Below are 18,764 nucleotides of genomic sequence, written 5' to 3'. Positions count from 1 at the left end.
AAGCTACAGACTCAGAAAGTAGAGCATAAGTGCTGCCCTTTGTTGTGTCCTATGGTAAAGAAGTTTCCCTTTCATTGACATTAATATGACTTACATTGGGAACTTTCCACTAAGTGATTCAAATTTGTGTGTGTGAAATACATATTTAAAGACAAATTACATCGTAATATTAGTTTTTCACGACAGATGATGCGTTAGAGGCTGAACTTCTATTCGTATTTTTAGAATTTTTTGCTTGATTATGAGCAGTGGAGTACTAGCCAGACATAAGTAATATCACTGAGCAGCATTCTACCTGGGAATACAAGATACTTTACTTCTCAAAATTTTAGATATGTTACGGGAATGTAAGTGTGGTGTCACCGCTAGACACCACACTGGCTAGGTGGTAACTTAAATCGGCCGCGGTCCTGTAGTACATGTCGGACCCGCGTGTTGGCACTGTGTAATCGCAATCCTAGCGCCACCACATGGCAGGTCACAAGACACGGACATGACCTCGCCCCAGTTGTACGGACGACATAGCTTGCGACCAGACCTACCAAGTCTTCCTCTCAATTGCCGAGAGACTGATAGAATAGCCTTCAGCTTATTCTATAGCTACTACCTAGCAAGGCGCCATTTGTATCAGTGCTTATAGCTTACTACTATTCAAGAGATGTATTCCAACAAGAGAATAAAGTTAAGTATATTATTCCCGCTACGTACTTTTCTTCTTATTCATTAATAAGTCTCATGTTCCAGTACTTCACGCCCGTCTGCGTTAGTTTAGCGTGCACTTTCAGCCACTTCGATCTACAAGGTGTTGGCCCAGCTGCCGACACATCACATGGCGACGAGAGAAAGTGTTTTTTCTGCTTTGGACTGATTTGTTCTTTTTCCCTTTTTGTGCTCTGATTTGCTTGTGTCATGGCTTCGCCACAATCTCCAGATGTACTGTCCGAATTTTTTCGCTTGCAGAATCAGCAGACGCAGGCGTTATTGGAAGCCCTTGGACAGCTCGTCCAGGGTCAACGTGCGCTGCAAACCGATGCGGCAGCCGCCGCTTCATCGCTACCGCAGCCACACAACGCTGTCGCACCGCCATTTAGGCCCTTTGAGGCCGAGTGCGAAACCTGGACTGAGTGGGCCAGCCAGTTCCAGTTTCATCTCGCCGCGTACAGAATACAAGGTAAAGAGCGGCAGCCGTTTTTGCTTTCTTGTGTCGGTGTGTCTACCTACCGTGTGATAGTGAAATTGTTTCCCCGACGCGACGTAGCAACTCTGACCTACGAGGAAATTTGGTCGGCTTTAGATGCCTATTTCAAAGAAACAGTAAATGTAGTTGCAAAACGGTATACGTTCTTTCGTACAAAACGTACGGCCGGTCAGACTAATAGGGAGTGGGTTGCAACTTTGCAAGGCCTTACTAGAGACTGCGCGTTTGCCTGTGAATGTGGCCTCCCATATTCCGATACAATGGTGCGTGATGCAATAGCACAGAACGTTTCTGATGTTCGCATACGGGAACAGATTTTGAAACTCGTAAATCCCTCCCTTCAACAAGTGATAGACATATTGGATAGGCAAGACACACTTGACTTTGCTCAGGACTCATTTGAAACTTCGCCAGCAGTGTGTCACATTAATCAGCCCGCCGGGCCCGCTGCACGGGACGCTAAGCGGCCCTCGCGCCCGTCGCAGCCGCGCTCGCAAACACGTGCGCCGCGTAAGCAAGCAACTGCAGTGAAATCATGCCCGCGGTGTGCAACTAGACATTCGCGTGAAAATTGCCCGTCACGCCAAGCTATTTGCTTTTACTGTCAAAAGAAAGGACATGTACAAAGTGTTTGCCAGAAAAAGCTTAGATCAGACAATCGCAATAATTCCAGGCCTTTTGCTTCGCGCCGGAATCGAACCCAGGACAATCAGGCTCGTGGACCTTCGCCCATGGACATTAATGTAGTTCATTCCCACCCGTCCAGTGACACTTTAGCTAACAGTGACTGTGTTCGTCCCACCCAAAGTGTGTGTCGACGTCGCAGGAAATCCCGTAAAGTCGCAAGTGCTTCTGTACCTGTATCAGTTCAAATTGCACGTGACAGTCGCTCTTGTCGTCAGCAGGACAATAAACTTTTTGTGGACCTAGACTTTGCAGGCAAAGTGATACCATTCCAGCTCGATACCGGAGCTGCAGTTTCATTGCTCAATCACGACACGTACAAGCAACTGGGCAAACCGCCATTGCGTGCCGCAAATGTTAAATTAACTAGTTACTCAGGACAGCCGATCCCTGTGTTAGGACAGTGCAGCCTTCTTGCAACATACAAGGGACAAACAAAACTTGTATCATTTTACGTTCTTCGTTCTTCTAGTGCAGTGAACTTGTTTGGCTTAGATTTGTTTCAATTGTTTAATTTGTCTATAGTAAATCAGGTCCTATCAGTGAATCAGACTGTGCCTTCCGCCAGTGTTTCTAGTCTTTGTGAAGAATTTGCAGACATTTTTGCACCGGGCCTTGGTTGCGCTAAGAACTATGCAGCACATTTGGAATTGAAAGACAACGCGCAACCGAAATTTTTCAGAGCGCGCAATGTTCCCCACGCATTGCGTGATGAGGTCGCCAGAACATTACACGGTTTAGAATCTCAAGGTGTAATTGAACGTGTGCAGGCTTCTCTCTGGGCCTCACCCTTAGTAATTTTGCCAAAACCTTCCGGAAAATTGAGACTTTGCGTGGACTTCAAGGCAACTGTGAATCCACAACTTGTGACTGCTACTTTTCCTTTGCCCCGCCCGGAAGATCTTTTTGACAAACTGTGCCCGGGAAAATATTTTTCCAAATTGGACCTAGCGGATGCGTACTTGCAACTACCTGTGGACGAAGAATCCCAGCGCGTCTTGGTGGTAAACACGCATCTTGGCTTGTATCGCTTCAAAAGACTGCCATTCGGGTGTGCATCCGCCCCTGCATTGTTTCAGCAATATTTACAAACTATTTGTGCGTCGGTCCCTACTGCTGCGAACTATCTGGACGATATTGTGATCTCAGGACAGACAGAAGCAGAACATTTGCAAAATCTCCGAACATTATTTCAGGTCTTGCGTCAGAATGGTCTTCGCTTGAGGAAGGACAAATGTGTTTTTTTTGCTCGGGACTTACCCTACCTGGGGCATGTCATAAATGCCCAAGGTATACATCCGAGTCCAGAGCACCTCCGTGCCATACAGGACTTACCTGCTCCGCAGAACTTAAAACAGCTACAGAGTGTGCTGGGTAAAATTACTTATTATTCAAAGTTTGTGCGCAATGCTTCTTCCATTTCAGCTCCGCTTCATCGCTTACGCCGTAAAGGTGTTCCGTTCGTCTGGACGACGGAATGCGAACGCGCCTTTCGCCAGTTGAAATCGGCGTTACTTTCAAATACTTGCCTTACGCCATTCGATCCCCGAAAACCCCTTTTGTTGATGGTAGATGCATCGGATTTCGGGATCGGTGCTGTGCTTGCGCACAAGGATGGCTCGCATGATCGCCCTATTGCCTTTGCGTCCAAATTGCTCTCATCTGCGCAAAGAAATTATTCACAAATAGAGAAAGAAGCTTTGGCTCTCGTGTTTGGTGTTACCAAGTTCCATGACTTCTTGTATGGTCGTCCCTTTACCATCATCACCGACCACAAACCTTTGACGTCGCTTTTTCATCCGAACAAGCCTGTACCTCCACGTACGGCGCAGAAATTCATTCGCTGGTCACTTTTTCTCTCGCAGTACCGCTACGATATCTTGTATCGGTCCACTGCTCAGCACGGAAACGCTGATGCGTTGTCCCGTTTGCCTGTTGCTGAGGATAAAGCCTTCGATTCTTCCGAACTTGCTTGCATGTTCATTGATTCAGAAACCGATGACGTGGTCGCATCGTTTCCGATTGATTTTCGTCGTGTAGCTACAGCCACAGATCCTGACCCTGTCCTTGCTACTGTTTTGCGTTTTGTTGCTACGCAATGGCCCTTGTCAAAGTCACGGATCGAGGATCCGTTGGTTCGCCGTTTTTTTGCTCACAAGGAGAGACTTTTTGTTCGACGTGGTGTTTTGTTGTTGCGTTCCGATAATGATCAATCCCGAGTCGTAGTCCCACGTTCGTTACAGTCCTCTGTCTTAAAGCTTCTTCACCAAGGACATTGGGGTATAGTGCGTACGAAACAACTTGCTCGTCAGCACTGTACTTGGTTCGGACTCGATGCTGCGATTACGAATATGTGCTCCTCTTGCGTGGCGTGTGCCGAACACCAATCCGCACCGCCGCGTAAATTCTTTGCATGGCCGAACGCCACTTCCCCTTGGCAACGCTTACACATCGATTTTGCTGGTCCATTCTGGAATGCTCGATGGTTGGTTGTGGTCGATGCTTTCAGTAATTTTCCTTTTGTTGTCCGGATGTCTTCCACGACGTCTTCTGCCACAATCCAAGCCTTGTCTGCTATCTTTTGCATTGAAGGTCTTCCACAGACTATTGTTTCCGACAATGGCCCACAATTCATGTCCGCAGAATTTCAGTCATTCTGCAAGGCCAATGGTATTCAACATCTGACATCCGCGCCGTTTTCGCCTCAGTCCAATGGTGCCGCGGAACGATTGGTCCGGACTTTCAAGTCACAGATGTTGAAATTGAAAGAATCGCATTCTCGGGAGGACGCTTTGTTACTCTTTTTGTCATCGTATCGCTCTCAGCCCCGCGATGGTCGCTCGCCGGCTGAATTGCTCCATGGTCGATCTCATCGCACCCTGATGTCTTTGCTACATCCGCCGCATCAGGTTCCTGTGCAGCGGCAGGCTCCTGCTTTTGCTCTTGGCGACGTTGTCTGTTATCGCAATTATCGCGGTTCACGGCGTTGGCTCGCAGGGCGCATTCTTCGCTGCCTCGGCCGCGCGATGTATTTGGTTTTGGGGGCCTCTGGTGAGGTGCGTCGGCATCTCAATCAGCGGCGCCTCTGTCGTCGCCTGGGTTCTGCCGCTCCCCGTCTGCTTTCAGCGACGGAGCCGTCAGGTCAGCGCCTTGGGGACCCATCTACTGGCTCGCCTCATCCCCAGGTGTTGCCGACGCTGCCTTCCATTTTGCCCCATGGCGTCGCGCCGCCGCCGCAGCCGCCGCCGGCGCCGCCCGCAGTGGACGCTTCGCTGCAGCCGCCTGGCGCCTCCCTGGGTCACGCGCCGCCGCTCGCTTCCCGTGACCAGCCGTCATCCGCCATGGACCTCTTGCCCGCTCCGGACCAGATGTCGTCATCGCGCGTCGGATTCCCCGACGCAATGGAGGTCGACCCTTCGGCCCCTCCGGTGTCATTACGTGCGCATACACCGCATGTTGCCGTGCACCCTGGACTAGGTTTTCAGGCGTTTCCTGGCTCCCCTCGGACCGAATGGCCGGGTGCGGGTGGCACAGCCTAGCCTGTTGTTAGGCTCCCCACCTCATCGCATACGTCAACATGGGGTCCTCCCCACGGCGGGCGGAAGCCTTATCTCACGACCGTTCGCCGATTTGCGGGGGAGGAATGTGGTGTCACCGCTAGACACCACACTGGCTAGGTGGTAACTTAAATCGGCCGCGGTCCTGTAGTACATGTCGGACCCGCGTGTCGGCACTGTGTAATCGCAATCCTAGCGCCACCACATGGCAGGTCACAAGACACGGACATGACCTCGCCCCAGTTGTACGGACGACATAGCTTGCGACCAGACCTACCAAGTCTTCCTCTCAATTGCCGAGAGACTGATAGAATAGCCTTCAGCTTATTCTATAGCTACTACCTAGCAAGGCGCCATTTGTATCAGTGCTTATAGCTTACTACTATTCAAGAGATGTATTCCAACAAGAGAATAAAGTTAAGTATATTATTCCCGCTACGTACTTTTCTTCTTATTCATTAATAAGTCTCATGTTCCAGTACTTCACGCCCGTCTGCGTTAGTTTAGCGTGCACTTTCAGCCACTTCGATCTACAAGGTGTTGGCCCAGCTGCCGACACATCAGTAAGCATCATATATCGATATTCTCCATTTCAGACAGTCGTGAGTTCGAAAGGGTCCTGAAACCAATTAGTTACACGAAACGGAACAGAAGACCTGACAAATACATTCTGGGACTTGCCGAGAAGGCTTGTCAGATCATGAAATTCATATGAGATTAAATTTCATTTCACCATTAGATGCAATGGCAAAGCAGGTCGACTAGCGAGGTATATAATTACCAGCGGACATATGGACATATGGACATATGGCACGAACAATGGAGCGGAAGTCAAAATAAAAGAGGTAAAGGATTTGAATGGTTGGTGAATTACAGGCATTCAGGAATAATAACAGCGTACATTGTGAGAACACGTCTCAGAAATGTATCTCTCCTCGCGTACTTACATAGGATCGGCGTACTGGAGACACGTTATGTCAGTGTATTGCCATAAAGAGTAGTGATGTAAATCACATCGTATTTTAGTGCAAGTGCTATGGGAGAGGCAGAGTAAAACTTTTAACGTTCGCGAGACTTGTTCACTACCAGCCACTTAGCGCGCTCTCAGTTATTGGAAATTCGAGTAGGAATGCGCATCATAACATAGCGGCTTTATAGCAGAAGAAGACAAAAGCCTAAAAGCCCTAAAAGCAATAGTGTCCATTGAACGTGGTTAAGGAAAAGAATTAATTGAAGACACATTCACGAATGTTTGCCCAAAGAGATTTGAATGACGAAGATCAGAGGTTACGTTGCTGTATTTGTCCATCCCTTTAATTAGTGATAGCTTAGAAATTTCTGTGCTAGGACCGAAAAATAAAATGAAATAAACTACCTCTTTGGGGGCTGATTGTTGATCAGGGAGAGCCGTGTGCCGTTAGAAAATGAGAGAACGTGTTATCTTCTAAATTAGAACAGAATGAGTGTAGGTTACTTTCTTGCGGGGCAATTTTTCTCTCCTCCATTGTTGTATCTCTAGGTTTAAATCAAAGCAGGCTGATATTCTGCTTTTTGGCACCCAACAATAATACTGACGACTGGTATGATTCTAATCTCAAATTGTATGCTTGGTTACCAATCAGTACATTCGTTACAATAGTTGCTGTTTGTTTTCCTTACTCTCCCGTTATGTCAACTGCAAATTTATGATTGCTGTTTGTTATCATTGTACTACTATTGACGCTTAGATTTTAATTTATGTTCTAATATCTTTCTCGACATAAACGTTAAACAGCTCTGGCAAAACAGGAGACTTATTCAACGACATACCAATAGAATGTGTAAAAGAAAACACAACATTAGAAACATTTTCTTCGCACATAATTAAGTTAACAAGCTACATGGACGTGTGTCCGGAAGCGTTTTAATTCCATGTTATAACGTATTTTGTACAACTCTCTACAGACACTAATAAGGGGAAGCACAAGATTTTTCGGTCAAAATTTGGTCCGACATCATTGTTGGTGACCGCTAAAGCCTTATATTCTTCCAGTGTAGCCTAATGACATGTCACAATGTTCTCTTAGCGAAAAATGTATTTGATTTGCTAGCAGTTGTATGTACTATTGCGTAGCAACGTGGTTAAACGTGTATCGTATACACGAAGGAGTTCCTCGTCATTTTAATGATAATGACCGTCAACTTTAAAGTAACACAGTCTGTGCCCGTTGGATAGCTAGAACTTGGTCTCCAAGTTATATGGCGGTAAGCACACCTTTGTTTGCGTTGCCCCGGCAGGCTCCTGTGTATCGAATAACAGTGTAAGAGGCTATCCTTTCACATGTACTGTGGAATGTTGCTAAATTGTACGCTATACTTCAGGAACTCTATCGGGCTGGTACCCACATCCTGCATCGGTTACAGGATTCGCTTTAGAAAACGTTCACACCCTCTCACATGAGATAACACTAGAAGTTGAAGGGGAAGGGGTGAGGGAGGGGAACGAAGGGCATCCGGCCACTTTCTACCACTAATATTGTCGCATCCAACAGTTAACATCACGACCCCCTGAAGACATGGGATAAAGGCCACGAAAGTAAAGAAGACTCCAAAAACTCATCAGCACATCAGCATTTCGGTATGACGGTGGATTATGCATATCTGTTTTTCCCCTAGCGGTTATCCCTCTAGTACGGGGTCCACTTGTTCAGCATTTGGCCAATTTTCTTTTAGTACTTTAACTTAGTAGCAGTATGTTGTTTGTAAAGCCACTGTCGTCAATGTATGCTAAGGCGAGGATGACCTGTGCGCCATCCGTCTGTGAATCGTGCAAACTTCATTCCATTTAATATCGTATTGTAACCGTTTATGTAATGTAGTCTCTGAGGCAGAGGGAACCAGCTCAGCATTTGGCAGAACAGGTTTGAGAAACGCCTATGAACCAAGTCAAACGGTCACTAATACCAACCCCCGGACGGTAAACCCCCGCGCAGATTTGATCTGGGTCTGGTTCACTGTTCATTACGCTATGCGAGATGTCATTGGATTGTAGCCACCGAATGAAGTCGTCCTGAAAATTTCATGTAAAAACGTGTTTCCTGTTGTGGTCTTAAGTCCGAAGATAGCGCTGATGCAGCTCTCTAGGATTGCCCGTCCTAAAATTTATTGACTTCCTATAGAATTAAGGGATTAGTCAATCCACATTCCATAGACAGTTTTTGCTCGTAACAACATCCTCCTTAATAATTCCTGCTCAGACGTCCAAATGGCGGACTATTTTATTCCAGTAACCTAGCGTCCAAGAGGATGCCATTATTCTTAAGGCAGACGTACGCGGAAAATATAGTGGCCATGGTTTCTGTTTGCTTTCAGCTGCTCGCAGTACGAACGTAGGAAGGACGTTATTGGTTGACGTTAGATGAGTCAATCAAACCGATTGAAAATACTGGTTCCAGTCCGCAGCTCGTGGTCGTGCGGTAGCGTTTTCGCTTCCCGCGCCCGGGTTCCCGGGTTCGATTCCCGGCGGGGTCAAGGATTTTTCTCTGCCTCGTGATGACTGGGTGTTGTGTGCTGTCCTTAGGTTAGTTAGGTTTAAGTAGTTCTAACAAGGGAACCTCCCCATCGCACCCCCTTCAGATTTAGTTATAAGTTGACACAGAGGATAGGCTTTGAAAAACTGAACACAGATCAATCGATAAAACAGGAAGAAGTTGTGTGCAACTATGAAAAAATAAGCAAAATATACAAACTGAGTAGTCCATGCGCCAGATATGCAACATCAAGGGCAGTGTGAGCTCAGGAGCGCCGTGGTTCCGTGGTTAGCGTGAGTAGCTGCGGAACGAGAGGTCCTTGGTTCAAGTCTTCCCTCGAGTGAAAAGTTTAATTTTTTATTTTCAGACAATTATTATCTGTCCGTCCGATGCGAGGTAAGTGCGCCGTAGTATGGGGACGCTACACCTAAACAAACATCGAAACGTACGACGTCAGTCGACTACAGCGCACGGAAGAGAGAGTATGCCTGGTAACGAGGCTCCCAGGCTGGCAGTTGACTGTTCGATACTTTGGACGAGAGTGCATTAAATACGTGAGATGTATTCCGTGTGCACATGATTGTTAAGTATGGAGCTAATGCATCAGCATACTCGGAAAGGAACCTAATTGGTATACAGTCCGGACCAGAAGACTTGCTTTTATTAAGCGACTTAAATTGCTTCACTGTTCCGTGCTTCACTGTTCCGTGCGTGGCTCGTGTTCCTTTCATGATGTATTTTACATCCTGTTCGTAACGTACTTCCACCTCACTACGTTAATTTAAATTACTACTCTCACTGAGATGCTGCTTTGCCTGACCGTGAGCGGCGTTAGCAGCGCGTATCGATATATCCCCTCTGGTAGTATCTTTGCTCGACTGCTATTACTTCCCGGTCGCCGTCTGTCGTAAGTGAGTTCAGGTCGCGAGTTCTGGCTGCCTGGCAGTTGGAACGCGTCTGGACCGCAGTTCGGACCTGCCAGTCGGGGAGTAGTAATACGGCACTAGTGCAGTCCGGTTGGAACAGTGAGGTCTGCGTAGACATGGATCGTCCGACCGTTGCCACCTCGCATCACTTGAGCCGGGCCACGGTCTTGGGGGATCGTCAGTCGATCGTCCTACAGGACGACGCGGTTTGGCTCGCCGATCGTTCATGAGTCGGCTGTGTGTGTCTGTGCATCGACTGCCCGCTTGCCTTCGGGCGTGCTTAGTTACTGTTGGGTATCGTTCAGGTCTTCGTGCAAGTTTTAGTCAGGTTGTGTGTGTAATTGGTGTGATTTTGAATGGCAAGTTATTTTAACTGTTGTCAGCGTATTGGCTCTGAGAGGTCGGTTGTCTCATTCGGCGACGTGTAACTGGTTCTCTGAGCGCTTCTGGGCCCCTTCAATTAGCATCTTGTGGAACTTGTGTCGGTGTTTTCCTGGCTCAGGGATGTCGTTTAGCCAGTTTGCGTATTTCCTCTGCATGGCTGGGTCCAAGCCACTATTCCCGCCGTCGTGTGTCTGGAAGTGAGTGGGAGACGCACCAGCAGTGGAGTCGCGACGGAGCAGCAGTCGCGGACGGACCAGCAGGCAGTCGATCGGTTGCTGCGGACCAGGGAAGATATCTCCGCGAGGTGCAGTCGGCTGGGTCCGCTGGTGGTCCCTGCACAGTGTCGGAGCGTGTGTGGAGCTGTCCGACCGCTACGAGCTTCGTGGTCCACCGACCCAGAACGTCAGGTTGAGAAGTGGTTTCAAGTACCCAAGCTACGTCCATTCATGTTGTGTGGTTCGTATCGGTGGTCCGCTGTTCGGGAGGTTTTCCTGTGAGGAACACCAAGTGTTTCTATTGATGACATTTAGCAGCCATGCGGTGGTATTAACTATATTGGTTGAGAACAGTTAAAGTGCAGCAGCGGAATTTTCTGCCTTGTGGCCGTTTGTGTTCCGGTCACCTGCCCTGGCCACTAACGTAATTTCAGGCAGTGTCCCTTCCTCACCTGTTGTCGCTGTCCAACATGGTGTGTAGCTTTGACAGCTTAATACATATACAACATACCGATTGTGGTTAATCATGCCCGTAACATCTTGTTTGAACTCTCATGTACCAATAGGTGGCAAGCAAGTCATGTGTCGGTCGGTCCGTGGCTGTCCCTTGGTTGGGTTCCGACAGATCAAGTGTATTTGGGCTAACCACCTGTCTCACCTAAGTGAACTTGGGCAGACCGACGCCCCCTGGAGGCTTCTAGGTGCTGTGGTCTTTACTGTCTTGCTCACCGGTGTTTTAATTGTCTGCTTATAATCTATCATACCAATGCTTAAAAGAAAATATTTTGGGACGAAGTTATCGTCCACACTGGCCTCACACGTCTTCTATTTGGGACATATCCGGGATTTTACTGGCTGCAGCATGCAAATAGCCAATCCTGTCACTTGATATGTAACGCATGAGGTAGTACGACGACTTTGTCACTACCAGCCATGACCTAAAGTAATACCCAGTGGGACAATACGCCATGACACTTGAGTAACACCACTGTGCCTCCCCGGAACACTGGAGGAATGATACCTCTCCCTAGGACAGAGTCACGCAGTCAGTGGCGCCGGCGATGAGCTCGGGCAAGTATATAACCGTGATTCAATGCGAAACGCTATGCGAGAACGATCATCGACAGTCCAAGCTTCCCAGTCATGGCACCACTTCAAGTGTAGCCCTTAGTGCTGTGGTGTTAACAGCAAAGTATGCATGGGACCCTAATTCTCCAGTCCATGTGTTGCTAGACTCCGAACAATGGCACAGGGAGTCCATTACATATTCTCTTATGGCAGGTGCTGTTGTTTTGTGGCTGGTGCCCAATACTATGATCCATTCTTGTGGTGGTCAGACATGGTCGAGCGGTACCTTGATGACGAGTCTACCTGTCCTTAGGTTCCAATGCAGTACAACATCGAACCACTGTCAAATCGAAGACCCCACAAATACACGATTCAACCATCTGCCCAAATGGAGCACGCTAGAAAGCCGTTTTCAAATTCTATCACGTGACACTAATGTCTCACACGAGTAGGCGGCATCTTCGTATCCTTCACAGAGATCTCTCGATATTTGACAGTACTATCGACATGGGCGCATGATATAGGGTTAAAGATCGACCCATCCAAAACCCAATGGTTATTTTTCTAGACTCATTACCTCGAATTATCTCGAATCCCTACGGTCTAATTCTAAATGGGGCTAATATCAACTTCTCTCCTTCAACAAAGAGTCTAGAAGCAATAATAGATGAAAATCTAAACTGCTCTGAACACAGAAGAAGAGACTCTGTGCAAGAAGAGACCAGCATCTCTCCATGCCCAACAAAAATATAGATTGCTCTTCCATCTTAATTTGAAAAAGAAGCTTGTACACACATACTTTCAGCTATGGTTTAAATGGCTCTGAGCACTATGGGACTTAACTGCTGAGGTCATCAGTCCCCTAGAACTTAGAACTACTTAAACCTAACTAACCTAAGGACAGCACACACATCCATGCTCGAGGCAGGATTCGAACTTGCGACCGTAGCGGTCGCGCGGTTCCAGACTGTTGCACCTACAACCGCTCGGCCATCAAGGTCGGCGATGGAATTTCACCTCGAAACAATATACTCTGAGCATTCAAGTGAGAGCCAGCAAATAGCTATAAAACTGTCGGTGTGTCAGTGCTCGAAGTAGCAGGCCGGTCAAAGTATGCCCGGCTTACGGTATGTATTGTTATGAATGAATGTATTAGATGGTCATTCTGCACACACCATGTGGTACTGTGTTTGCCAGTATTCAGTACTGAAGTGAGGGCTGACACTGCACTTGAGTCCACGTCTTCTGATCTCGAAGCGAGCAGCTGCTCTCGGTTTGTCCACAACGGAGGGCTCTCTTCAGTATACGTTGATTGGACCGTGCGCCATTTGCCAGTTTCCACGAACGGCGGACCAACAAAACGAAAGCATCGTATAATCGCGTTATTTCGCGAGAACGCCGCGTTCACCCTGCCACTCCGCCCTCAAGACAGCTGCAGACGGCGGCGCAGTCGCCCGGGTGCGATTTGAGCGGTGCGCCGGCCGGCATGCAAATCATAGTCGTGGGCGAACAAAGCGGTCGGACAATGGCCACGCGGGAACAAAAGGCAGGCAGGCGGGCGGGCAGGCGGCTGCTAAACAGGCGGCGGCCGTTACGTGCTCCCCAGGAATCAGTTTACGGCCCGGCGCTACCGGCGCCTCGCCGCCGCGACGACGCACCGAGACGCCGCCGCCGCCGCCGCCCGGCTGGTGCCTTCTCCGCGCCGTCTCGCCCGCACAGTAAACCAACTCTGCCGTAACGCTGGCCCAAGTTTATAGCAACAGGTCCTCTTTTTTTTCTCCTCGACTCGGCTCGTGCTTTCAGCACTGTAATTAGCTTCTTTATGTTAGACTAATAAAAGGTAGGAGTGCTGGGGAATGCTCCGACACCGTCAGCGTGTGTGGGGGGCCCCACGCTGCTCTGTGTTGCGCGAGGATTAACGTGAGCTCCGGAGCAGTTTTTCATTAACGAGTACTTACGTGGCGTCGCAGCTGGTAATTACTCGCTATGTTAGCGTACTGTTTATTATCGTAACGTTATATTCCCAGAGACTAGGCTACTGTATTTTACTGCATCAAATTTTTGATGCACTCGTACTTTCTGCTGCATCCACAAGTCTCGAGCATGCACTAAATTTCGCAATCGAGTATTTGGGGAGCAAGTAACCCGACCGAAAATAAATTAAATCTACAGATATCTGTGAAATCTTTAACGCATTTTTCATGGTCTTATTAACGCACCACGTCATGAAAGGAGCAAAGTAATATTTTTCGATGGCCAGTGTGGCCGAGCGGTTCTAGGGGCTTCAGTCTGGAACCGCGCGACAGCTACGGTCGCAGGTTCGAATCCTGCCTCGGGCATGGATGTGTGTGATGTTCTTAGGTTAGTTAGGTTTAAGTAGTTCTAAGTTCTAGGGGACTGATGACCTCAGATCTTAAGTCCCATAGTGCTCAGAGCCATTTGAACCATTTTTTAAAATTGTTTTTCCTTATTCACTTCTGTGCAAATGGTTCAAATGGCTCTGAGCACTATGGGCTTAACATCTGAGGTCATCAGTCCCCTAGAACTTAGAACTACTTAAACCTAACTAACCTAAGGACAGCACACACATCCATGCTCGAGGCAAGATTCGAACCTGCGACCGTAGCGGTGGCGTGGTTCCAGACTGAAGCGCCTAGAACCACTCATCCACAACGGCTGGCTATTGACTTCTGTGTAAATACTCCTAGTATCATTTCAGTTAAGATGTTTGCGGACTTATGACAGCTACGCTAAATGAACAGTAGAAATCTATACTCATAAAAGGACAAAGACTTTATAAAAATGAATCTCTGTTATAATCTTTATATACATCTACATCTACATGGACACTCTGCAAATCACATTTAATTACCTGGTAATAATTCTCTATTGTTCAGTCTGGTAGAGCGCACGGAAAAAACGAACACCTGTATCTTTCCGAGCGAGCTCTGGTTTCCCTTATTTTATTATCGTTATCGTTTCTCCCTAAAATCTCAACAAAATATTTTTGTATTCGGAGGAGAAAGTTGGTGATTGAAATTTCATGAGAAGATTCCGCAACAACGAAAACCGCCTTTCTTTTAATGATGTCCAGCCCAAATCCTGTATCATTTCAGTGACATTCCCTCCCCTATTTCGTCGTAATACAAAACGTGCTGTCCTTCTTTGAATTTTTTCGATTTACTCCGTAAATCCTATCTGGTAAGGATCCCACACCAGCCAGTGGTATTCTAAAAGAGAGCGGACAAGCGTAGTGTAGGCAGTTTCTTTGGTAGATCTGTTACATTTAAGTGTCCTGCCAATAAAACGCAGTCTTTGGTTAGCCTTCCTCACAACATTTTCTACTTGTTCTTTCCAATTGAAGTTGTTTCTAACTGTAATTCCGCGGTATTTACATGAATTTACTGCCTTTAGATTTGACTGATTTATCTTGTGGCTGAATTTTAACGCATTCCTTTTAGTGCTCATGTGGATGACCTCACACTTTTCGTTATTTAGGGTCAGTTGCCAATTTTCACACCATACAGGTACATTTTCTAAATCGTTTTGCAGTTATTTATGATCTTCTGATGACATTACTAGTCGATAAACGACAGTGTCATATGCAAGCAACCTCAGGCAGCTGCTCAGATTGTCTTTCAAATAGTTTATGTAGATAAGAAACAGCAAAGGGCCTTTAACACTACCTTGGGGAACGCCAGAAATTACTTGCTTTACTCGATGATTTTCCGTCAATTACGAAATTTTAATTCCTTTCTTTGCGTAAAAAGCGATGTCTCCTTCGTCCCCTTTTCGCAGGGTACAGTACAGGTGTAAGTGCGTTCTTTGTAAAGTTTTGCCAGTAATAGTTCGATCATTTTGTTTCAAAAACGTGTTTTACTTTGTGAAATGTTCAACCTTTCAGTTCTCCGGCACTAATTGTGTGAAGCAAGTGATTTTTGGCCATTTGATTGAAGCTGAAATTACTTGCTTTATGACGCAACGTCTGAGAACCGTAAGTCATTTGTCGCTGGGTATTTTATCTTTTGAATGACGAACGTGAATCTTTATGTGAAGTCCGATTCAGTTATTAAAAAGTAATTTCCTTTATATGAATACTGACTACGTTCACGGGTATTCGTCACCAAGCGCACCGCTGACCAACAATGACAATTTTCGCCCAAATTTAATATTGATTTTTTAGGCCGTAACATCAAGAAGTCTGACTTTATTCTAAACTGAAATAACCAGTTTTTATAATTACTTTAACTGTAACTGGTAATCATTCTGTTTCTCCTACTTAACCGCTTTCGAAGTGGCTTCCATTTCTCTATGACTTCGATACACACGGAGACAAAATCTTAACAACTTACGTTTCGAGAAGCACTTCATATTGTTGGAAACAGAAGTTTCACTGCAGTCTTCGTTAATATTTCTTTATTTATGTTTCATTTTTCCGCAGGTCGTTTCGTAGTGGCAAACCCCTTCTAAAGTGCTCACTCATTAGTACAGGTAAGGTATCGAGCTGGAGTTTGGCACACTGGCATTTACACAGGCGAATAACGGCATTACCATAGACCAGTTCCACAGCTTAGCTGTACACATGAATGAGTGAACACTGGAGAATAGGCTGAAACAATTACAAGAAACTGTTTAAAGGCTTAATCTATATAATTAGCTCTGGAGAACCTCAGATATCAGTCCATACATAGGATATCTTCGGCGGCGAGAATATCTCCCATCTGATCACTCCTCTGTGGATGAGCATTTCGTCGAAGATGAAGATGTCTGAGTGAACTTCATAATTATACACTGAAGAGCCTAATATCGTGTAGTGCCGCCGTCAGCACGCAGAAGTGCCGCATCACGACGTGACATGGAGTCGACTAATGTCTGAAGTAGGGCTGGAGGGAATTGTCTCCACGAATCCTGCAAGGCTGCAGGCTGTAAGAGTACGATGGGTGAAGATCTCTTCTGAACAGCACGTTGCAAGGCATCCCAGATAAGCTCAAACATGTCTGGGAAGTTTGGAGGCCAGCGAAAGTGTTTAAACTCAGAAGAGTGTTCCTGGAGCCACTCTGTAGAAATTCCGGACGTGTGGAGTGTCGCATTATCCACCTGGTATTGCCCAAGTCCGTCGGAATGCACAATGGACATGACTGGATGAGGTGATCACATATGATGCTTACGTATGTGTCACCTGTCAGAGTCGTATCCAAACGTATCATTGATCCTATATCACTCCAGCCGCACACGCCCCACATCATTACAGAGCCTTCACCAGCTAAAACGTCCGCCACGGTAGCTGAGTGGTCAGCGTGACAGACTGTCAATCCTAAGGGCCCGGGTTCGATTCCCGGCTGGGTCGGAAATTTTCTCCGCTCAGGGACTGGGTGTTGTGTTGTCCTAATCATCATCATTTCATCCCCATCGACACGCAGATCGCCGAAGTGGCGTCAAATCGAAAGACCTGCACCAGGCGAACGGTCTACCCGACGGGAGACCCTAGCCACACATTATTTCCATTACCAGCTAAAACAGTCCCCCGCTGACATGCAGCGTCCATAGATTCACGAGGTTATCTCCATACCCGTACACGTCCTTCCGCTCGATACAATTTGAAACAAGACTCGTCCGAACAGGCAACATGTGTCCAGTCATCAACAGTCCAGTGTCGGTGTTGAGAGGCCCAGACGAGGCGTAAAGCTTTGTGTCGTGCAGTCATCAAGGGCACACGAGCGACCTTCGCCCCCGAAAGCCCATATCGATGTCTTTCCGCTGAGTGGTTCGTATGCTGACAATTGATGGTCCAGCACTGAAATCTGCAGTAATTGGTGGAAAGGCTGCGCTTCTGTCTCTTTGAACGATTCTCTTCAGTCGTTGTTGGTCCCGTTCTTGCAGGATCTTTTTCCGGCCGCAGCGATGTCGGAAATTTGATGTTTTCCCGGATTCCTCATACACACAGTACAGTCGTGAAGTGGTCGAACGGGAAAATCTCCACTTCATCGCTACTTCGGAGACGCAATCACTCGTGCGCCGACTATAACATCACGTTTAAACACAATCTTGATAACCTGCCATTGTAGCAGCACTAACCGATCTAACAACTGCGCCAGGGACTTGGTATCTTATATAGGCATTGCCGATCGCAGCGCCGTAATCTGCCTGTTTACATTTAGTTGTATTTGAATACGCACACTTATAAAAGATTCTTGGGCGCTTCTCTGCATGAATAGTCACTCTTTTTATGTCGGTTCGTTAACAATAATTCTCCGGCCACTAAAGAAGATGTGAAGGTTTTTGGAAATTTTTTGGAAACTTGTGGTAAGACCTTATGCGACCTAACTGCTGAGGTCATCGGTCCCTAAGCTTAAACACTACTTAATGTAACTTACGCACACACACACCCATGCCGGAGGAAGGACTCGTACCTCCTACGCGAGGAGCCGCGCGAAATGTGGCAGGACGCCCGAGACCTGAGTGGCTACCCCGCGCGGCTAAGGTTTATGGCCCATACAATATGATGACATCCAAAATCGTAGTTCCACCGAAACCATGTAAGGAAGTTTAGGTTCTGCACGACTCTTCACATACGTGAACCTGCCAGCGCGACACGACGACTCTGTTGTACAGATTATGTGGCATCTAACGACGCCATTCAGATATTCGTCGACTGGGAGGTGTGAAACCATAGCACAGTAACAAAAGGTTCATTAGCTGTCGTCCAGCAAGCCTTTCAAATGAGTGTCAATTAAACCTCTTTTTAATCGAGTAAACTGCAAAGAAATGGCTAGCCAGCCAGTTTACAAAGCTGAAATAACCTAATAATATGGACAGGATTCACACAGATTATGCTCAATGTGTTTGAGTGGACGCTTGTTTTGTCAGTTTAATGTGGAACATTATTAAGTGATGGATACAAGCTAGGAAGACACAATAATATTTAAATTACCATAATAAAAGACATGTGATAAAATTAAACAAAGTACCCACCTGTAGGCAGAGAGGAACTCAATAATTATATTACTTCTTTGAAATAAAAAATTAATTACTGAACAAAGTCGTTTACACTTCAGTCACTTCGTTAACTTATGCTCAACTACTATGAATCTGGTAGAGGTAGACTTCTGCAAATGGGATTTTATTTTTGTAAAGTTTCCTGTATGAAATTTTATACTGTGTCGTTGTTTATGGATTTCGGAAACTATGTGCCACTTTATATTGTAGAAAGTTTTATGTTCAAA

Source organism: Schistocerca nitens, chromosome 6 (genome assembly GCF_023898315.1).
Source record: "Schistocerca nitens isolate TAMUIC-IGC-003100 chromosome 6, iqSchNite1.1, whole genome shotgun sequence".
NCBI classification, from domain to species: domain Eukaryota; kingdom Metazoa; phylum Arthropoda; class Insecta; order Orthoptera; family Acrididae; genus Schistocerca; species Schistocerca nitens.
Note: the sequence above shows the minus strand (reverse complement) of the source record.